The following is a 23,770-nucleotide window of genomic DNA, read 5'->3' as shown; positions in this document are numbered from 1 at the left end:
AGTTTCGCTCTGCAGAATAGGAGCCCCCAGATAAAGATGGCATGTTAAAAGTACATAGAGAAGTGCAGGATCCAAGTGATGTGCAAAGTTGTTCATACATAATGTTGCTGTACGGGGAAATTAGAGTACAGGAAAACACGCCTAGAGCTATGACTGCAAGACTGGTTACCAAATATTAATAATGGATTTTGAATATCAGATACTTCTCACTTTCATCCTTGTACTGTTCTGGATTGTTTAAAGATTTACAGTATGTATTTTCAGAATTTGGGGGAAATCCACTAACCTGTTTTCATTTTGGACAAATAAAAGGCAAAATGCAATAATGTAAGAGCAGAATATCCTCATGGACAGGCCTTGTAAAGTCTTTAACACTCAGAGGCTGGAATGTGAAAAAGGGAAGTAAGATTTGCCAACATACTTCTTTCTGGTGCAGACTCTCATTTTGACCTTTGAGTAATATTGGAATTAAAAGAACCCTTAGAGATACTCTGTCTCAAAGATGGCAAGTATGTTTTACTTTGGTTGCTAACTCTAAATGATGGGTAGTGACTACCTAGGATGTTTTGCTGAGAGGAATTCAGAAGCAGCTTCCTAATTCGGGTAGAAAAATTTCAGTGATCGACTAACAATGTCTGCCAGGGGCACAGACAGATAGGAATGTCAGTATATGTCATGTGTTTTTCCTCCCTGATCTAATCCAGCTCTCTACTTTTACATTTGAAGAAATTGAGGGGGTGAAGTGTTTACCAGTGAGCACAGAACTAGCTTTTGGCAGAGCCAGGAGTAGAAGAACATTTATGTTCTTCCACCAAGATGAATTGATTTGGACTTCTGAAGGCATATCTAGCACTGGACCAGAACTAAAGCCTCAGATACAAATGTTATTTACATGTCAGCACCTTATTTTTGGAAGAGGTTAATAACCTAGTTTATTAATAATAATTATTCCATATATTTTATAAACATTCCCTATAAATCATGACTATATGATTAGTCCCCATATTATAAATCAAAAGACTGCAAAACAATGAAATGAATTGCTCAAGGCTCAAGAAAATTATTTTATTTCAAACCGGCTGGACCTAAAGCCCAGAACTCCGTCCACTCTAGGTCAGATCTCTGCAGAGTCCCTTAGCTGTGCTGTATTTACTGAGAGTACCCACAGCAGAGGTCCCTGAAGATTACATTTTTCCACATTTCGTTTAATTAATTCCCCATAGGCTGAATGATAAAGTATTTTTCACTAGAGAGAAAGCTTGCAAACAAATATGATAACAGGCTTTCCACATGTAAGAACCTCAAAGTGAAGTGTAAGAAGAAACTAAATGGGCTATTTGGAACTTCATCTTCTCTGTGTAATGACAAGGTTTTAATTTTTCTGTTTTAATGAAAAGGTCTAAGAACAAGGTATAAAATGTACTGACAAGACTGCAAGCTATTGTACCCTTCTACTTCGTCCAACAAATTAAATTTCTCTGGCTGTATGCTTCTTAAAAAGCCTAACATGCAGGTAACTTTAATGTCAGTTTAGAGCTATCTCTCCTCAAAAGATTCAGGTACTAGTTCATTACATTTTCTTTCTTCTGATGAAAAATAAATTATTTCAGAATTTGGAGTTTATAAACTTTCAAAAGTCTATGATGGCAAATGTATGAATTCACTTGCCTTTTTGAATTTACACTGTGGGCCATGCACTTTATATGGATTGTTTCATTTAATCCTTTCAGAAAACCAATGACATAGGTGCATTATTGTGCTCATGCTCAGTCCTATCCGACTCTTCAATCCCATGGACTATAGCCCACCAGGCTCCTTTGTCCACAGGCTTTTACAAGCAAGAATACTGAAGTGGGTTGTCATTTCCTCCTCCAGAGGATCTTCTGTACCCAGGGATCCAACGTGTATCTCCTGCATTCGCAGGTGGATTCTTTACCACTGAGCCACCTGAGAAGCCCATAGGTATATTACTACCCTCTTTAGAAATGAGGAAAATGAGGCTTAGTGAGGCTAGCTAATTTTATTTATGGTCAAACAGTTAGCAAGTAGCTGAGCAGGTCACTCTGGCTCTAAAGTTTTTAAGCATGCAGATTTGCTGTCTGATGGATGTTTAAAAGAATGGCAAGGGTTAATTAGGGAACTCAGGAAAAAATGTTTTCTGAGATGTTTTGCCAAACATTATCCAGATAATTCATTCATTTAAAAAATAACAGTTGATGAAGGGCACCATGCTGTGGGTTAGAGGGAAGACCAAGATGAGTTAAACTTGGATTCTACTCTCAAAGTCCTTATAGTCCAGTAATAAAACTTTACAATTGACCATAGCCAGTAAGTGGTGAATGCCACAAAAGGGTAGTCTATCCAACTTAATGGCAGAGGTCACGGTTGATTCTTCCTTTTTAAGAAAAATCAGGACTTAGGTGCTTCCGCTGCTGCCCTTCGGTGACCGCCGCCACCCCTGCCCTGCTGTGCCTGCCCTGCCACCGCCGCAGCCTCGGGACCGGCTGTATGATTAGGCCTCAGTTTTCAATGAGCAGATATATTCCTCAGTTCTGTGGTGTTCTCGGTCACACATTTATGAAGTTTCTGAAGGGCAGTGGAGATAACTGCCAGGCACAGCATGACCTCTGTGCAGACAGGTGAACTGCAGAAATTCATTACTGCTCCACCACGAAGCCCCCAGAAGACTGGTTAACCTGGACACAGAAGTGTTGAGTTGAAATCCACAGAGCATTTTTTACAAGAGTTTTGACCTGGATGGGGTAGACTTCAGTACTCTTCCTTTCTATTGGCTCAGTATTACTGGATTGAAGAACTGCTGCTTCTTGTTAAGAGGTTCATTCATTCATTACTCCCAATTTCATACTCAAAAGCACTGAGAATTTCCAGTGGAGTATATCGAAGGTGACTCAGTTTCTTCGCATCATTTCTGTATTCAATTTTTTAAATTGTTTCACATCCCTATTGAGTTAACTAAATTAACTTGGCTCGAATGAACTCCCAGCTCCTGTAGAAGTTACATACACATGAGATTTCTTCTTACACATAACCCAACTAATGCGACCTTAAACAAATTTATAGAGGAACTTAAGAAGTTCCACTATAGTAAGAGTATGTGAAGCAACTTGTGCCACTACTCCTTGTGGAGAAAGAAGGCATCCGTGTGCTCAGGTGGCCTTTGGATGATGGCGCACCACCATCTAACCAGATTGTTGATGATTGGTTACGTCCTGTGAAAACTAAGTTTCGTGAAGACCGTGGTTGTTGTATTGCTGTTCATTGTGTTGCAGGCCTTGGCAGAGCTCCAGTCACCCTAGCACTAACTGAAGGTGGAATGAAATATGAAGATGCAGTACAGTTCATAAGACAAAAGTGGCGAGGAGCTTTTAACAGCAAGCAACTTTTGAATTTGGAGAAGTATCATCCTAAAATGCGGCTGCACTTCAAAGACTCCATTGGGCATAGAAACAACTGTTGCATTCAGTGAAACCAGGGTGTGTGATGCCATTGCTTAGAAGTGGAACCTGAGACAGGATGGAATTTGTTGTATATAGTAGAGAGCCTGTTGGCTTGGTGAATAAGTATAATGAAGCTTCCATAGGAGTGTTGAAGAGCAGTTTTACCAGGCCACAAGCCTGGCAGAATTGCAGACTCTGTTCAGGTTATGATCAACCTATCTGGATACGAGTAAAGAATTCATGCTGTTCAGCATTTAAAATGTGCTTATAATTTGTACCAGTTGACCCTTCCTGAAATCATGCAGTATTGAGTCATATCTTTAAATCTGTTTCCATGCCAGAATCTTATCAATATGTAAGAAATTTAGAAAGACTAGGTGCCAAAATACCCAGCACAATACTTGTATATTTTTAGTATCATATAGAACAAATCCCAGGAACTATGAGCACTCTGGACCTTGAGTGGTTTATTCCTTGCATCATTTCAAACACAGAAAGTAGGGCCTATGAGGTTTGCTCACAGTATGTTTACATCTCCCATACTCATACCAGTATACATCAGATTTGCTCCCTTTTTAATTAACCAAGTCTTACAGTGATGATTTAATATCTTTCTATAAATCTCATTTTGTGTTGTAGAAGGCCTCCATTTTGAAAATCTACATTGTACAGAAGCACATGTCTTTAATGTCTCCAGACAAAAGCCTTACAGTTCATTTTAATGTTTGTACTTTGGGGTGCAGCTTCCAGGGAGGGCCTGAAAACAGAATGGGAGGGGGCTATTAAGTATTTTTAGTAAAACATTGCCTTTGTCTTGTGCAGAACATGTAGAATATGCACTTTAATTTAGTAAGTATTTCTTAAAAGGTACAAATACTTTGTTATTGTAACTAAAACAATTCTTAGTCAAAATTTCTGAAATTCTTGTAATTTTTTCCATACTTACCTGAAGTTGTTTACCAACTTGGTTTTGTTTGAAGTGTGATTCCCAGCCTCTCTTGCAAAAAAAAAGTGGGTTTCTGCTAAAGAATTAAACAGACATTTAATATTTTATATACCTTTTGAGCTGTGTAACTTAATATTTGGATACTTTACAATTTGTTTTATTATGTAATTGATAAAATGGTGATGTGTATTAACATTAGCTCAACTATTTATTTATATTGTCCAGGAACATGTGGTAATAGTACTGTGAAGAAATAATTTGTCAGTGTTCACCAGCTTGTAAAAATCTAGTGCAAGAGCTTAAACATTAAATAAATGATGAAATGCAAAAAAAAAAAAAAGAAAAATCAACACAATGATTTTTTTGTAAGACAGTTTTATTGAGGTATAATCAACATGTAAGTGGCATAAATTTCAAGTATACAACTTGATAAGTTTTGATATATATATATATATATATATATATGAAGCCATCAACACAATTAAAATAATGAATGTAAGTATTATCCCCCCAAATTTGCTCATGTCTCCTTTAATTCCTGCTTCTCTCTGTTCCCCCATCCCATCTGTAGGCAACCAGTCATCTACTTTCTGCATCTATTAATTAGTTTGCATGTTCTAGAATATTATCAGTGGGCTTGTCCAATATGTACTCTTTTTAAATCTAGCTTACTTTGCTCTGCATAATTGAGGTTCATATATGTTGTTGCATGTATCCATAGCTAGTTCCTTTTTATTGTAGAGTAATATTCATTGTGAGGATATACTTCTGTTTGCTTATCCACTCACATGTTGATAATATATTGGGTTGTTTGCATTTTTAAACTTGTGAAACATGCATGTGTAAGTCTTTGTATAGATATACATTTCATTTCTTTTGGGTAGATACTTAGGAGTAGAATAGCTGGGTCATATGGTAGGAGCATGATTAACTTTTATAAGAAACACTAGACCTTTTCCTAAGTGTTTATACCATTTTACATTTCCACTGGCAACCTAATAAGAATTTTAGTTCCTTCATATCCCTTCCAAGATTACTTGATATTATTAATATATATTATAATTAATATTTAATATATAGTGTATTTATATATGCACACATGTATATGTGACACATGTAATTATTAATAAATATGTGCATATGTATATACTTTTCATTGAATTCACATCTCCCAATGACTAAAGATGATGACTATCTTTTCATGGCACAGCAATGTTAATGTGTAATATAATGTTTTTTATATGTTGACTGAAAGGAAGGGATGTATCCCTACAATATACTTCATTATCAGAAACTTTACTGTTAGGTAAATCAAAGAGCTATGGTAAAGAAATATCTTGACTGTTGATTTACATGACATATAAAATCCAGAAAATATAAAATATGCACCTTAGTGCAAATTTGGGTTATTAAAAAAAAAAAACTACAGAATACTAAGATTTTACTTTCAGCTGGTGCCTCTGAATTTCTTCCACTCACCATGCATTGATGGACCCACTTGTGGTTCCTGCACCATACTGAGAAGCAACAAGTATTATCTATCTCTTTTTTTCCTCTCCTTTTGAAACCCTAGTTGTTACCAGGTACAATTTTAATCAAATTGGTTAAAATTATCTATTAACTACTCTTCAGAAAAGGCACTGCAATTTTATTGTTTTTTTAAATGGGGTCCTAAACACCAAGTAAATAGATTTTTTGTGAAAATACTGATTTATAAAATAGAGGAAGTTTTTTCTGCACACTATAGAATTCTCCATAAAGGAACATTACAGAGACATTTCTTGTTAAAGTGTGCCCATTCTAGTATCTTGGGGAAGTAATTACTGTACAGTCAGCAGCAAAAAATAGGTCCTTTCAATTTCAATTGTCCACTCCAGGAAGAAGGTCATATAATACCAACATTTAATCTCCTAATAGTCTATTCAATTTAATAAAAAAAATCATTGGCTGTACTGTTCAAGGTGCGCCATGTGAGACTTGACTGAGCACATACTATGTATGAGGCTCTGCTTCCAGACACCTCACATGTTTTATTTCTAATCTTTACAACAACCATTTTACAGGGGATAAATCTGAGCACAATCTAGTATAGTAACTTGGCCCAGACACACAGTTCAGTAACTTGGCTAAGGTTCCACACCAGAGTTCAGGTGAAATCCTAGGAGTTTTTTTGTTTGTTTTGGTTTGTTTTTTTTTGGCCACTCCACAAGGCGTGAGGGACCTTAGCTTCCCAATCAGGGATCGAAGCCCTGTCTCCTGCACTGGAAGCATGGAATCCTAACCACTGGCCTATCAGGGGATTCCCTGAAATCCTAGGTTTAATTCATTCTAAAACCTTTGTTTTTTTCACTAAGCCAAGCTAGTCCCAAGACACCAACCAATTCTTTGTGAATAATTAACAATATAGGAACTCTGAGCTATCCTATAATTTTTGCCATGCACCTCATTTAACTTTGAAGGGTGAACCATAATTTTATGCTATTGGGATATATTAAAGCCTAGCCATAATTTTCACATTGAAATTCAATTTAATATTTTCCACGTATTTGTTTTTCTTTCTTGATTGTTGTTTATCAACCCTCTACTATTGATCTAAATCTATAAATATATAAAAAAGAAATTATAAGGGCCCCTAGAAACCTGTATTTGATTGTTAGTGGCTCATAGGTGAATTTGAAGAATATTACTCTAAGGAATACAATTCAGATTTCATGGCCCAAGATCTTCAAAGCAAACTGCCAATCAATGTCAGATTTGATCACTGGACTTTATCAAAATTATCATTTTTCCTACAGATCAGCTTTATGATTTCAACAGTCTATACCCTGTTCTGAGTGAGTTATGCATTAATCATTTACTATAGTGTGAATCTGTTATCTCTTAGAAAGCTTAATTTGAGGAGAGTAGGTATGATGAAGAGATTGACATCAACATGGCTAACAGAAGAAAAGTCAGATACCTCTTAATAAATGTAATAATCAGATCAGATCAGGTCAGTCGCTCAGTCGTGTCTGACTCTTTGCAACCCCATGAATCGCAGCACTCCAGGCCTCCCTGTCCATCACCAACTCCCGGAGTTCACTCAGACTCATGTCCATTGAGTCAGTGATGCCATCCAGCCATCTCATCCTCTGTCATCCCCTTCTCCTCCTGCCCCAAATCCCTCCCAGCATCAGAGTCTTTTCCAATGAGTCAACTCTTCGCATGAGGTAGCCAAAGTACTGGAGTTTCAGCTTTAGCATCATTCCTTCCAAAGAAATCCCAGGGCTGATCTCCTTCAGAATGGACTGGTGGGATCTCCTTGCAGTCCAAGGGACTCTCAAGAGCCATCTCCAACATCACAGTTCAAAAGCATCAATTCTTCGGTGCTCAGCCTTCTTCACAGTCCAACCCTCACATCCATACATGACCACAGGAAAAACCATAGCCTTGACTAGACGAACCTTTGTTGGCAAAGGAATGTCTCTGCTTTTGAATATGCTATCTAGGTTGGTCATAACTTTCCTTCCAAGGAGTAAGCATCTTTTAATTTCATGGCTGCAATCACCATCTGCAGTGATTTGGGAGCCCAGAAAAATAAAGTCTAATACTGTTTCCACTGTTTCCCCATCTATTTCCCATGAAGTGATGGGACCGGATGCCATGATCTTCGTTTTCTGAATGTTGAGCTTTAAGCCAATTTTTTCACTCTCCACTTTCACTTTCATCAAGAGGCTTTTTAGTTCCTCTTCACTTTCTGCCATAAGGGTGGTGTCATCTGCATATCTGAGGTTATTCATATTTCTCCCGGCAATCTTGATTCTGGATTGTGCTTCTTCCAGCCCAGCGTTTCTCATGATGTACTCTGCCTATAAGTTAAATAAGCAGGGTGACAATATACAGCCTTGACGTACTCCTTTTCCTATTTGGAACCAGTCTGTTGTTCCATGTCCAGTTCTAACTGTTGCTTCCTGACCTGCATACAAATTTCTCAAGAGGCAGATCAGGTGGTCTGGTATTCCCATCTCTTTCAGAATTTTCCACAGTTTCTTGTGATCCATACAGACAAAGGCTTTGGCATAGTCAATAAACCAGAAATAGATGTTTTTCTGGAACTCTCTTGCTTTTTCCATGATCCAGCGGATGTTGGCAATTTGATCTCTGGTTCCTCTGCCTTTTCTAAAACCAGCTTGAACATCAGGAAGTTTACGGTTCACATATTGCTGAAGCCTGGCTTGGAGAATTTTGAGCATTACTTTACTAGTGTGTGAGATGAGTGCAATTGTGCGGTAGTTTGAGCATTCTTTGGCATTGCCTTTCTTTGGGATTGGAATGAAAACTGACCTTTTCCAGTCCTGTGGCCACTGCTGAGTTTTCCAAATTTGCTGGCATATTGAGTGCAGCACTTTCACAGCATCATTTTTCAGGATTTGGAATAGCTCAACTGGAATTCTATCACCTCACTAGCTTTGTTCGTAGTGATAATAATATAATATAAAAATATTTTAAGATCGTTAAGGACATAGTATATTTCATATGGGCATTCATAAGATGGAGAGAAGAGCAGTTCAAATAAATGAAAGATAAAGTTATAGGAAAGTTCAAGGATTAAAAGGTAAAAGGATATGAAGATATCCCTAGTGGTCCAGTGGTTAAGAATCCTTCCGATGCAGGGCATGTGAGTTCAATCCCTGGTGGGGGAACTAAGATTCCATATGTTGTGGGACAACTAAGCCTGAACATCACAACAAAGACCCAGTGCAGCCAAACAAACAAGCAAACAAAAACAAGGTAAAGGAATATAATAGGAAAGGACTAACTTTATTTAAACATTGATCATTTTAATGCTGAGTATTATAACAACTAAAACTAACAATGATGCAGGGTAATTTTATGGTCCTCAGACGCTCAGAAGTACATTGTGTTTATCATTATAGAGTACTTTTTCTCAAGAAATTATATATAAAGCATCAGAGAATTTAAAAATCAAGTAACATTGTGTACTTTTTTTAAAAAAATTGAAGTATAGTTGATGTACAATATTATATGTTACAGGTATACAATATAGTGATTCTCAATTTTTAAAGGTTATAGTCTATAAGTGAAAGAGTTTGTTAGTTATTCAGTTTGTCCAACTCTTTGCAACCCCATGGACTGTAGCCCTCCAGGCTCCTCTGTCCATGGAATTCTCCAGGTAAGAATACTGGAGTGGGTCACCATTCCCTTCTCCAGAGGATCTTCCTGACCCAGGGATTGAACCTGGGTCTCCTGCATTGCAGGCAGATTCTTTGCCCTTTGAGGCACCAGTCCATAAATATAGCTATTACAGTTATAAAATATTGACTATATCCATAGTGTTGTACAATATACCTTGAAGCTTATTTTCTACATAACAGTTTGTACCTAATCCCTTACCCCTATTTAGCCCCTCCACATTCCCTGTCCCTAATGATAACTCATAGTTTGTTCTCTATATCTGTGAGTCTGCTTCCTTTTTTGTTATATTCACTAGTTTGTTGTATGTCTCAGATTATACATATTAGTGATAGCATATAGTATTTGTCTTTCTCTGACTTATTTCACTTAGCATAATACCATCCAAGTCCATCCATGTTGCTGCAAATGACAAAATTTTCATTCTTTTTTGTGGCTGAGTAGTATTCCATTGTGGGTATATGTATATGTGTGTGTGTGTGTATTTAATATATATATTTCTAGTTGTTCAGTTGCTTACTCTTTGCCACCCCATGGACAGCAGCACACCAGGATTCCCTGTCCTTTATTATCTCCTGAACTTTGCTCAAACTCATGTCCATTGAGTTGGTGATACCATTCAACCATCTCATCCTCTGTTACACCCTTCTCCTCCTGCCCTCAGTCTTTCCCAGCATCAGGGTCTTTTCAAATGAGTCAGCTCTTCACATCAGGTGGCCAAAGTGCTGGAGTTTCAGCTTCAGCATCAGTCCTTCCAATGAACACCCGGGACTGATCTCCTTTAGGATGGACTGGTTGGATCTCCTTGCTGTCCAAGTGACTCTCAAGAGTCTTCTCCAACACCCGAGCTCGAAAGCATCAATTCTTCAGTGCTCAGCCTTCTTTATGGTCCAATTTTCACATCCATACATGACTGGAAAAACCATAGCTTTGACTATATGGACATTTGTAGGCAAAGTGATGTTTCTGTTGTTTTAAATCTGTCTAGGTTCATCATAGCTTTTCTTCCAAGGAGCAAGTGTCTTTTAATTTCATGGCTGTAGTCAACATCCCCAGTGGTTTTAAAGTCCAAGAAAATAGCCTGTCACTGTTTCCATTGTTTCTCCATCTATTTGCCATGAAGTGATGGGACTGTATGCAATATCTTGGTTTTATGAATGTTGAGTTTTAACAGTCATATGCTCTGAAAGCATTAGTACTTGTAATGCTTTCTCTAGAATTTAAAAAATTCTCCTGGGTACTGTGACAGAGGCAATATAAGCACAGATAGATCTGGGTTCACTTACTTAACTTGCTGTGTGATTCTGGGAAAGCTGATTTATCTTACTGAATCCGTTTTTCTCATCTGTGAAATGAAGGTTGTTGTGAAGTTAACTGGCATAATGTATATATTTAAAGTTACTTGTGAAGATGAAATGATAACCCTAAACCAAAAAATTAGGATGTGAAAAACACTGAAGTAATAATAGATCACTGCCAATTTATAAACATAAACTATTAAGTTCTTTTCATAAATGTTTGATATTTGGGCATAATAAAAAAGAACTGGTCTAAACTTGGAAGACCTAGAGATTCTTCTAAAGGAGTTGGCTTAGACTTAAGCTCTTCAAGGGCTAGAGACTTTGCTATTTTGGTTAACCCTAGTGTATTTTATTTCACTTGATATGGGAGACTCTTCATAAATATTTGTTAAATGAATGAATGATTGCATGAATAGATTTATTGATTTCTAAATTTTATTCCAACATCAAAGCACTGCTTTTATAGGAAGATGACAGGAAAGAGAGTACATTGTACAAGAGTATTTTGTAGAAAATATTTTGTTGTGTTGTATTGGAACACATGAATTAAAAATATCAGCTGCTGGTTTGGCTAAGACCTTGGTATTTATGTTGACATAGGGAGGCTGTATTTTTGTACATTTTTTTGTTACATACTTGTAACATTCATTTTCTACTCATCATGGAATTTTCTGAGTCAAACGAACATGACCTTGAAGGAGACTCTGTAACATGAGCTTTGCTTTATTATAAGGGAATGTCAGATTCCAGTTAGAAAATATTATAAATAATTTTTAATAATGACAGTGGAAAATAAGGAATAATTCTTAGTGTTCTTTGCAACTCTTTATGTTTGTAACTTAGGAGTCCTTGCTGGCTCAATTCTGTTACTACTGCCAAGAATTTGAAGACTGCATAAACATTTTCATTTGCTGAAATATTAATGTCTTAATTTCAAAACCACATAACACTTGGTCCAATAGCTAATGATCTCTACCATTCACTTTTACATTGCCCTTAATTCAGAAATATTTTCCAACCTCAATTCTACATATGGGATTGAATACGCTATGTAAGGCCAGTGGCTCACTACGAGCCTGAAAAGGAGATGAGTATTGATCTTAGCTACTTATATTTGCTATAAGCAGAGCCAGACTGTCACAACTACATGATTTCAGGGACTCAAACAATAATGCTTTCCTTGCTTAATACATGCTTTTAAAAAAACTTTCCTACCTGTTTCTCAATGACTAAATTGTTGGCACTGGTTTTTCTCTGAGTGGTAGGTGTAGGAGTAGGGGAATGTTTACTTCCTACCTTGTGTATTTCTGAATTGCTTGATATTTTTAAGCAAGCACTGCATGCTCAGTTGCTTTAGTCATGTCCGACTCTCTGTGACACCATGGACAGTAGCCAGCCAGGCTCCTCTGTCCATGGGATTTCCCAGGCAAGAAAACTGGAGTGGTTGCCATGCCCTCCTCCAGGGGATCTTCCCAACCCAGGGATCAAACCCACGTCTTTTGTGTCTCCTGCATTGGCAGGCAAGTTTTTTACCACTGCGTCACCACAGGAAAGGCTTATTTACATATTAATATTTGAATAAGTAATATATACTCATAATTAAAATATTTAAAAACCATAAATGTGAAAGTCTCTTCCTTTCCTATCTCCCATTCATTAGATCTCCTCCCCTTTTCTCCTCCCAATCTACTGTTACTGGTCTCTTGGATATTATTTCACAGTAGCTTATGTATATATAAGCATATACTTGAATGCATTTTTTTCTTTTTATCACACAAAATGTAGCAGATCGTGCATACTGCTCTGTATCTTGCATTTTTTCTTAAATATATCTTGGAGGTTTTTCTGTATCTGTACAATATAGAGCACATCCTCATTATCTTTCTTTTTTATTTCTATCTTTTTATAGCTGTATAATTTTCCATTAATATGGTGTGCTTAATCACTCAGTCGTATCCAACTCTTTGTGACCCCATGGACTGTAGCCCACTAGGCTCCTCTGCCCATGGGGATTCTCCAGGCAAAAATTCTGGAGTGAGTGGCCATGCCCTCCTCCAGGGGATCTTCCCAAACCAGAGATAGAACCCAGGTCTACCACATTGCAGGTGGATTATTTACCATCTGAACCACCAAGGAAGCCCAAGAAGACTGGAGCAGGTAGCCTATCCCTTCTCCAGGAGATCTTCCCGACCCAGAAACTGAACCGGGGTCTCCCACATTGCAGGTGGATTCTTTACCAGCTACTACCAGGAAGTCACTTAGTATACTGAGTACTAAGTGACTGTTTATGATCCCATAGATTGTAGCCTGCCAGGCTCTTCTGTCTATGGGATTTCCCAGGCAAAAATATTGGAGTGGGTTGCCATTTCCTTCTCCAGGAGAACTTCCTGACCCAGGGATTGAACTTGAGTCTCCTATATTGGCAGGTGGGCTCTTTACCACTAGCACCACCTGGAAAGCCCTTATACTGGGTGGTCAAAAAGTTCATTCAGATTTTCCTATAACATCTTATGGAAAGAAAACTGAGCAAAATTTTTTGCCAACTCAAGATATGAATGCATCATGATTTATTTAACAGGTATTGTATTGATGGTCATTGGACTGTTTCTAATCTTGATATTACAAGTAATGCTTCAATTAATAACCTGTACCTACATCATTTTAGGTGTCAAATCTATTCATAGAATATATTTGATTAGAAGGGATTGTTGAGTCAAAGGGTATATGTGCTTGTAAGACTGGTTGATCTTGCCAAATTAACCTCCATGGACTTGTTACAATTTATAATCATACAAAGACAATCAGACTTAGATTTTTGAAAATCTGATATGTGAAAAATTATATATCAGCATAGCTTTAATTTGCATTTATCTTGTGTAAGAATTTGAATATCTTTTCATATATTTATGAATTTCTCTATGAGTTATGGTATTGTGATTTATAATAAGAAATATATATTTGTTTTTCTGGCACAGAGCTCCTAAAACCCTTGGAATACTCTAAGTGGTGATAGCAGTAAATGTGTATCATGTTATGTTAACAAGACAACTTTTAGAAAGCACGTAAGATTGAGGGCTGGTTGACAGGGGAGCCAATGATGTGATTAGAGGGCTGGAACTTGTTTCTCCATGTCCTGGGAGGGGAAAGGGGCTGGAGATTGAGTTCAATCTCCAATGGAAAATAATTTAGTCAATCATGTCCATGTAATGAACCCTCTGTACAAAACAAAAAGAAGAGATTCAGAGATCTTTTGGGATTGGTGATACATGGAGATTTAGGGAGAGTAGTGAGCCTAGAGAGGGCTTGGAAGCTCCTCAATCTTTCCCCATACTTTACATTATGCATCTCTTCTATCTGGCTGTTCCTGGGTTATCTTCTTTTACAGTGAACCAGTAATCCAATAAGTAATCCAATTTATCTGAACTCTGTAAGCTACTCTACCAAATGAATCAAATCCAAAGAGGGGAGCATTGGAAATTCCAATCTATAGCCCTGGTTTTGAAGCACAAGTGAAAACTTGGACTTGCTACTGATCTCTGAAGTGGAAAATGGACCATCTTGGATTAAACCCTTAACCAGCTGGATCTAATGTTACCTCTGGGCAGGTAGTGTCAGAAGTGAGCTGAATTGTAGGACAGTCAGTTTGTTGATATAAGAATCTGCCCGCTACACACACACACACACAGGAATTGGTACCAGACACACACACACACACAGAGGAATTGGTACCAGAACTCTTTAGTTATTTATTGATTTCCATTCCCCATGTTTCTATTAGGTTGTCAATTTTTTTGTTCTTATTTATTTCTAGTAGTGCTCTGTATATAAGGGATATTAGTATTTTGTAATATGACTTGAAAATACTTTTTCCTGGTTTAATTATGGTGCTATATATATATATATCCACACAGAATTTTTAAAAAATTTTTACATAATTGAGTTTATAAATTTTTAAATGGCTTCTGGATTTTGAGTCACATTTATAAAGACCTTCCAAGGTTATAAAGAAATTCTTTTATAGTTTTCTTTTAGTAATTTTAGTATGATTTTTTTTTACACTGAAATATATGATTTCTTTGTATTATATTGTACAGTGTGAAGTGTGGATCTAGTTTTATTGATGACAGATGACTATTCAGTTATACCAATACCGTTTATTGAACAGTTGCTCTTTTTCCTGGTGATTTATCATATGCTAATTCCTTTATCTGTCTGGGTCTGTATTGGAACACTCTTGGGGCTTCCCAGGTGGCAGTAGTGGTAAAGAACCCGCCTATCAAGGCAGGAGACATAAGAGACGTGGATTTGATCTTTGGATCAGGAAGATCCACTGGAGGAGGTCATGGCAACCCACTCCAGTATACTTGCCTAGACCATCCCCATGGACAGAGGAGCCTGGTGGGCTACAGTCCATAGCATCATACAGGGTCGGACACTACTGAAGCAACTTAGCACGCATGCATGCCGAACACTCTCATCTTTTCCACTCATCTGTATATTCATTTATGGACTAGTCCCACAGTGTTTTAATTACTGAGGCTTTATAATGTGTTTTAATATCTGACCTTTTCTCACACACAGATGTACATATTTCTCTTCTTTTCAGAATTTTCCTGGTTATTCTACCCCTGTCTCCAATATAAATTTGAAGATTATTTTGTCAACTTCAAAAAGAAAAAAAAAATGGCATTTTAGTGGACTTGTGTTAAAATTTTAAAGTAGCTCTGAGGTAAATAACACTTTAACAATTTTTTATTTTCCTATCCAGTTATATCTTCTACTTGTTCAAATCTTTTTTTTGGAGTCCCCCCTCCCTTTTTTTCCTTTTAAGTTTTCTACATATAGGTCTTGTGCATATTTGTTAAATTTATTTCTAGGTATTTTCTCTTTTTTGTTGCTACTTTAAATAATGTCCTTTATCCTTCTATCTTCTAATAGGTTATTGTTTGTATATGTGAGATCAGTTGGTTTTTATATATTAATTTTGCATCCTTCTAATTTACTGAATTATCTTATTATTTATAATAGTTTTTATTGGGCTTATCAAGATAAAATCTTATCATCTGCACATAGCGAGTATTTTTTTTTTCTTTCCCAGTTTTTTATATTTGAAGTCTTTACTTTGTCTATGATTGCCAGTATCTTATGGAAAATTTTAACTAATAATGGTTGTAGCAAGCACTTCTGTCTTATTCCTACCTCTACCATTTCCCTATAAAGCAGAATGCTTATCTTGGGAATGACATAGATATAGTCTATCATATTAAAGAAATATTCATCTCTTCTTATTTCAAGTGCTTTTTATCAAGTGGTTGAAATCATGAGCATTTTAATAAACCCTAACTACAAAAAAGCTATTCTTCTGACCATCTATCCTTCAACCTCCAATCTCCTGCTGATGTCTTCCCCTTGGCTGGTCCTAAAAGAAGACAGAAGGGGAGGGAGTCCTCAGGGTCAGCCTCCGAGACCACAGAGCAGGGTAGAGAAGGATTGAGGTTAGGTCTGGAAGATCAGACAGTGTATATCCTGTACAGAAACCAACAGTGGATAACAAAACAGCCTCTCTCTTCATTAACTGAAGATGTTTTTAGGTGGCTAAAGCCATTTTCTGGACGCTAGTAGCATCACCTTTGCTTATTAAAAAAAGTTAAAGGGGACTTCCCTGGTGGACCAGTGGTTAAACTCTGAGCTCCCAATGGAGGGGGCCTGGGTTTGATCCCTGGTCAGGGAACTAAGATCCCACATGCCACATGGCACAGCCTAAAACAAAAAGGGTGGGGGTCTCAGTCTTAGGCAATTTTACGTGGAAAGCTGCTGGTACTAACCTTTTCTAGATCTAACGTTAGCAAGCCCAGGGTCTGCATTTCATCGTCAGGACTGATTGAGCTTCTCTCTCTTTTTTTTTTTTTTCCACATTCAGTTTTAGGATTGAGCTTCTTGAATACAGTTTCCCCCTATATCTAGTACCTTATTTTTAAAACCTTGTCACTCCTTCCCCAGCTCTAAAAATAATATTCTAGTGTGATGGAGATCAGATGGGTCAGTTGTCAGCACCGGAACCAGACACTGTATCTTCTGGGAAGGACCCAGCAGAACACGCCCTTTTTTTACCGGCACCTTGGCCAGTCTCCAGGGCTATTCCGTTCAGGCCTACCTCAGATGCCCCACACATCAGCAGGCCTGGCACTGGGGGCAGCAATCTCACCTGACTGTGCCACATGATGCCCTCTCTGACAGGCTGCTTCCCTTCTGCCAGACGTTTGGAAACTGTCCCAAACTCTGCAGCAATCCTGGCCTCCTACTGCACAGGCTGCATGTTCAGGAGACTTCGTGGCTCAGATGGTTGCCAGATACTAGACAAGGCACCCAGTTAAATTTGAATTTCAGATAAACAGTGAATAATTTTTAGTATATCATAAATATCACAAGGGACGTCCTTATACTGAAAAATTATTCTCTGTTTATGTGAAATTCAGACTCAGCTGGGCACCCTGTATTTTGCTCTACTAAATCTGGCAACTCTCATCACAGCTAATCCTCCACTTGTGCGTCCCCTCCTCCTCTAGTATTCTTGCCTGGAGAATCCCATGACAGAGGAGCCTGGGTGGGCCACAGTCCATGGAGTCGCAAAGAGTCGGACACGACTGAGCAACAAAAGCAACAACAATGCTTCCCATCCTCTCCCCCAATTTCAAAATCCCTCCACTGGCATCAAGTTCACTAAAGTGTTGCTGCTGCTGCTGCTGCTGCTAAGTCGCTTCAGTCGTGTCTGACTCTGTGTGACCCCAGAGACGGCAGCCCACCAGGCTCCCCTGTCCCTGGGATTCTCCAGGCAAGAACACTGGAGTGGGTTGCCATTTCCTTCTCCAATGCATGAAAGTGAAAAGTGAAAGTGAAGTCACTCAGTCGTGTCCGACTCTCAGCGACCCCATGGACTGCAGCCTACCAGGCTCCTCCATCCATGGGATTTTTCCAGGCAAGAGTACTGGAGTGGGGTGCTATTGCCTTCTCCAAACTGGGCCACTCGGGAAGCCAAATATTTTTTAAGACAGGCAAGAGGCCCACGGACAGAAAGAGAAGAGTGGCCCCACTTGCCAAGAACGTCTGTCCCTCATCTGGCACGGCTTAGGCCCAGTCCAGGAGAGTGTGCGGAACAGGCTATCTACTTGGGAACAGCCTAAAGGCCCCAGAATTTTAAAGAAAAGGATAAATGAGTGTTTCACACACAGAATTGACCCATGGCCACTTTAAACTGGACTTTGCCTGTTTATTTGGGAAAAGGCCTTACCATTATCAGGGATTGTTAAGCTTGAGCCTGCACGGGAATCACCTGAGAGCTCTTGAACACAGTTTGTTGAGCCCCACTTCTAGAATTCACTTTAACATGGCTGGGGTGGACCTGAGAATTTGCATAACCAGTCCCCAAGTGATGTCAATGCTGCTGGTCTAGCACTAAGCTTTGAGAATCACTCAAAGCATATTTCTAAATATGCTTTCTAAATATGCTTTATTAAGAGGAAGGCTTAACACTAAAGAGTGTTAAGACAACTCAAAAGGGGTATTTACTATACAGGTCATAGTTAAGAGTCACTTTTGTGGCCTTGGCCTCTGACTTCAACTTCCATTAACAGTGACTAGTTTTTCCCATCGGTAAATCTGTTCTTTGCCACCAAGAAAGACATTTTAGTGGCAGTGGAGAACAAGAGTGGGGCATAAAAAAAGTAGATCTCAGCAGGTGTCTGTAGGAATCGGGGGGAGGTGGGTATCCAGGAGTAACTTAAAGGAACGCCTGCAGGACAGAGAATGTTGACGCTAACTTGGACCATCTGACAATTTTGCCTGACTTGGATCTGTGCCTTACTCCTTCCTTGGGTCCCCCTTTCCTTCTCCTCTTTGTCTAACATGCACTCACCGCAAGGTGCTCTGACAGTAAAGAATCTGCCTGCAATGTGGGAGGTCCAGGTTCGATCCCTGGGCGGGAAAGATCCCCTGGAGGAGGTCATGGCACCCCACTCCAGTATTCTTGCCTGGAGAATCCCATGGATTGAGGAGCCTGGCAGGCTACAGTACATGGGGTCACAAAACGTCGGACAGGACTGAGCGACTTTCACTCACATCCTCAGGTGCAGGGCATGAGCTGTGTGCCAGCAGAATAGAAAGCAGGAGACCTGGTAAAGGAAAGAGCTAGCAAGCAACCAAGGGCTGGGGGCAAAATAGGCCGGGAGAAGTAAAACCAAGAAATATTTAAAAATTAGGGGCTTGACATTTAAGGAAAAAGTCCAAAGTTAGCCAAGAATAACTGCTTATTGCAGGATTCAAAACCTCTGAGTGACAAAACTTCTGAAAGAGGAAGTGGCGGCAGCACGGGGCACCCTGCTGACCCGTCTCCCGTCCCCGAGCACTTCTGCATCCCCCTCTCCAGCCAGCACACAGAGCAGAGACGAAACCTAGTGGCCCTCTCCCTGCACGCACTGTGCCCCGCGAGGCTGCGGCTGACCCAGAGGCGCTCGCTATGAAGTCGATAAACTGGACCGCAGCCTTATTTTCTGAGACTGACTCAACCCGACCGGACTTCCCAAATGCAGTGGTCCAGGAGGTTAAGAGTTCAGTCAGTCATGAGGCAGACACCACCTTACCTCACAGGACTGTTTCCATGTGGTGTCCAAGCTCATGGAGGCAGGACACTGACTATTCAGGGGAGCCAGCCTGGGCTAAACTGTGTCCTGTGAGTTTGTGTTGGCTGTCATTACCCCCCACCCCAGGGGTTTTGAGCTGGACCAGGCAACTGTGGGACCCTCACTGTAAGGCCCTGTGCACATCTGACTTGCCCAGAGAAGCTGAAGAGTTTGGGGCTTCCAAGTGAGTAGAGTGGCCCATCTCATCATGGTTTGTCCAGGACTTGCCCTGTTTAAGCACAGCAAGTCTCACGCTCCAGGAAACCCCTCAGTCTGAGGCAAAATGTGGTCATTCTGCAATCAAGACCACCAAAGCGTGGGTACCTGTATATCAGTTACCATGGCTGTAAAAGGCTGGGGTTGGCCAATACAGCTTCTAATGTTTCCATTGCATCTAATAGTCCATGATTCACCCTCAGGCTCCTGACCTTACCCATCAGTTCCAAACAAAAGTTACTTGATCCAAGCCCTGAGTTCATGTAATCTGAAGATAAACTAGTCATTAGTGTGTTAACAGGAGAGGTTGAGCAGAGTCTGACAATGGCTGTAGGAGGAAGGCATATGGTCAGAGCTGAGAGGTTCTAATGGTGGGAGTTCAGCTTGGGAAATGGGATATCCGGCTCTGTGCCATCCTGAGAGGAAGATATATTTAGGCAGGTAGTTTGGAGGCGCCGGCCTGACAGAGTTGGCCTGACAGGCTGATTTCAGCTTCACAGTAAGAACAATAGCCACAGGCAGGCCTGTCTTGTCTGTCTCCAGTTAACTTTCACACTACGACAAGAATACAGTCAGTAGTTGAGACCACAGACCAGAGAAGAAAGGAGATAGTCTACTGATAGACTATTTTTGAATGCATCTGCTCAGAGCCCCGTTCTGCCATCTGAAATACAGATATGCAGCTGTAATTTGGGGGGTAGGTAGGAGTTCAAACTCTGGGATCACAGCCTACTAACTAGGCAAGTATTAGGCTGAATCTTATGAAGTTGCTGATAGTAGACCTTTTTTGATCTGCAAAAACAGGGATTCCATGTGGTTCAGGTAATAACTTACTATCTCTTTTTCTTGGTTTCCTTGTGTGTGAAATGCAGAGGCACCAACCTTGAGGGATTGCAGAGAGAAGACAGGGAGGTGTTCAGACAGCCCCTGGCTCACACCCCCTTCCTAGTGATGTCCACTCTATGGCTCCACCATCTCCACCTCTGCCACTACTGGTGAAAAAGCATGCAAGGCCCGTCAGCTGAACCCCGGGAGACCCAGCCTGCTTCCAGGACACCTGACACCAACAAACCAAAGCAGACTGATCACTTTAGCTGAATGTAAAACTTCATTCTCATCCCAGGGTTCAGAAAGAAGAATAAGGTTCATACCACAGGTTTTTCAGGTCATTCCGAGAACTGAAGGTTTTGCTTTTTCTCTCACTACAGAACGATCAGTTCCAAAGCCTAGCAAAGGGCTTCAATGATGGGGTTTTGCTGTAATAAAACTGGGCCCCACCTTTAGCCTTACATCTGTGTTTGTAGCAACCACATAAGGCAGCCACCTATTCAATTTAGTTATATGCGCACACAAACGTGGACATTGGGAAGTGTATGCTAAACAAATGAAATAGTCTTATCATTATCAGAGTACAAAAAAAGTTACACTGAATTTCTTCTCTCAATAACTAACAGGAAGCAATAAAAAGAGAGGAAACATAAAACATTTTGCTGTGGTATTATCATCATAATTAAATAAAATTTATTAACTTAAGCAAATTCACTTGGCTTTTTATAGCTTCAGGAACCTAGGAAATAGCTTCCTTACATATAATGAGGAAGTGCATCCCTAGGCCTCTTAATATGTTCCTTCCCTATACCACTCCTGTGTTTTATCTGTTTTTTTTTTTTTTTTTGAGTTCATTCTCTTGACTTAAAGCAATCTCTTCACACAAGAATAGAGAACATTACTAATCCTGAGGTCAAATCACAGCTAGAGGAGACTTTGGCCTCCAAAGCCAGCATTTCCCTACTGTCTTGATCCCATAGACACAAAAATCACAAATCTAAAAAAGAAAACAACCTTGTGCCTGGCTTGGTTTAAATTCTCTCTCAAGCAGGCCTCTTAACTGTGAGAAAGTTCAAATTCTCAACATGTATTAACAAAAGGTGTTCACAATAGAACGCCTGGTTGTGCCCAATAATGGCTTTGCTCTGTGAATTAATTGTTTCTTCGTGACAAAGGCTGAGCTCTGGAACTTCTGGGTATGGCTTGGCAGGGCATTTTTACTTGGCGTGGCTCTCTTAAGTGGGTAGAAAAGGCTTGGTTGGGCACCTGGTATTCTGTAGCCAGTAATTATACTACAATTGCTACTATGTATCACCGAAACTCCAGCTTTTGACCACAAGCCAAGTGTACTCTAAAACAAACATCTTCTGAAAGCCTAGTGTGTTTTGAAATGATTTTAAAATCCACTTTGCAAATAAGATTTGGTACAAGTCAGATTTTTTTTTTTTAAATGATGCTTTGCTTTCAGGCAGCATTTCTTTGCCTGTCAGTTGATCTGACTTCTGCAGCTCTTACAAGTGATCCTTGCACTTAGGTCATCTTCATGCTTCCTTTAGCTTCCTCATTGTGGACATACTGTACAATGACATGTCCTCCCGGGAGGAGGCCAGATTTACTCTAGGGTGCGTGCTCATAACTGAGGTAGGGGAAGTGAAATGATAAACATTTAAACACACAGAGAAACACATCACCTTTGCCACATTTAGAAGGCTAAAGAATCATCTATAGACAACCCAGCTGTGGGTCTTACTCTGAGAAGACCAGGTCCTCAATTCTTAAGTGAAGACTTGATCACCAAGATCGCTGGATCAATCTTTTGAGGGTGGATTCATAGGGGATGAGGTAGAGGAAGGGAAATGGTACATTTAAAGACCAGTCAGGCAGGAAGGGGTTTAACCTGCTAGTTCCCAAATATAACAACTTTCATCAGTGCCTCTTCCCCTCACTGTTAGTTTCAGGAAAATGACACAGAACTTCACCTCACAAGGACCTGGTGAAGTTACACGTGATACACATGTGATAGTGAAGTGGTTTCTTTCTTGGTATTCCCCTGTCCCCATCTCCATGCCTTGGACAGCAGGCCCTTTGTTTCATTGCCTCAAGGTAAGAGAATGATGTGACAACATAAAAAGAAAAATAAGAATGAAAATCTTCTCTGAGTTATGTTTTGTGTTATAAAAGGCCTCAGAGGACTGGAGAGGACCAGGCGTGCAGCCAAAGTGATTCAGAAGAAAAAGGCCTGGGGAGATTGGGGTTTCTCTGGAAGATGAGAAATACTTCCCTTCACTGGGTGGGAGGAGAGATGAATGAAAAGTGAGACAGCAAAGGCCTGGTGGATCCATCCCTCCTCCCTTCCCCGCTTTCCTCAGAAAGGCACAAGCCTGGGGAGATATCAGCTATGGGGCGTGGGCTTACAAAGCTTGCCAGACCCTGGAGTGACCCCAAAGTAGCAGGGAGCTGCTGGGCATGCATGGGCTGTGTGGACAGGAAGGAGGTGCAGATGCATCTTTATTAGTAGGGAGACTAGCAGGAACTGTAGTCATCTGGATTGACGCCTCCTCCAAGAGCTGACTTGAGGAACAAATAGATCCCCCAGTACCTTGGCACTAACCCCTGCACCCTGCCACGTCCCAACCCAAACCTAGACACACCTTCAAAGACGGAGAGATAGTAAAATGATTGGACTCATTGCTGACACCTTCCAAGAGAGAGCAGGGGCTTAAAGAATAAATTAGGCGGATTTATAGTAAAATTAAAATGCATTTTCTGCTCACTTAATCCTGTGCCTCATCTAGTGTGAGCTGCTGGGGTAGATGGGATGGTGTAGAGGAGACACTGCCAACCTGAGAGCTGACCTGAAAGTGAGCTCTGTCCCAGTTGTTGTTCAGACCCTCAGTCGTGTCTAACCCTTTGCAACCCCGTGGACTGTAGCACGCCAGGCTTCCCTGTCCTTCACTATCTCCTGGAGCTTACTCAAACTCATGTCCATTGAGTTGATGATGCCATCCAACCACTTCATCCTCTGTCACCCTCTTCTTCTGTCCTCAAGTAGTATATACTTTGGACAAGTCATGTGACTATTCTGGCTCTTGAGGTCCTCAGTCTATAAAATGTGTATGATAACACCTGTCCTGACAACTCACAGTGCCACTG

General features: G+C 39.9%; 1 pseudogene; it reads left to right on the top strand.

Moving 5' to 3' along the window:
• The first annotated feature begins 2,918 nt into the window (after positions 1 to 2,918).
• On the top strand, positions 2,919 to 3,808 carry LOC129646232 (protein tyrosine phosphatase type IVA 1-like; annotated as a pseudogene).
• The last annotated feature ends 19,962 nt before the right edge of the window (positions 3,809 to 23,770 follow it).

The sequence above is a fragment of the Bubalus kerabau genome, chromosome 3 (assembly GCF_029407905.1).
Source record: "Bubalus kerabau isolate K-KA32 ecotype Philippines breed swamp buffalo chromosome 3, PCC_UOA_SB_1v2, whole genome shotgun sequence".
NCBI classification, from domain to species: domain Eukaryota; kingdom Metazoa; phylum Chordata; class Mammalia; order Artiodactyla; family Bovidae; genus Bubalus; species Bubalus kerabau.
This window is presented reverse-complemented; position numbering and strand designations above follow the sequence as displayed.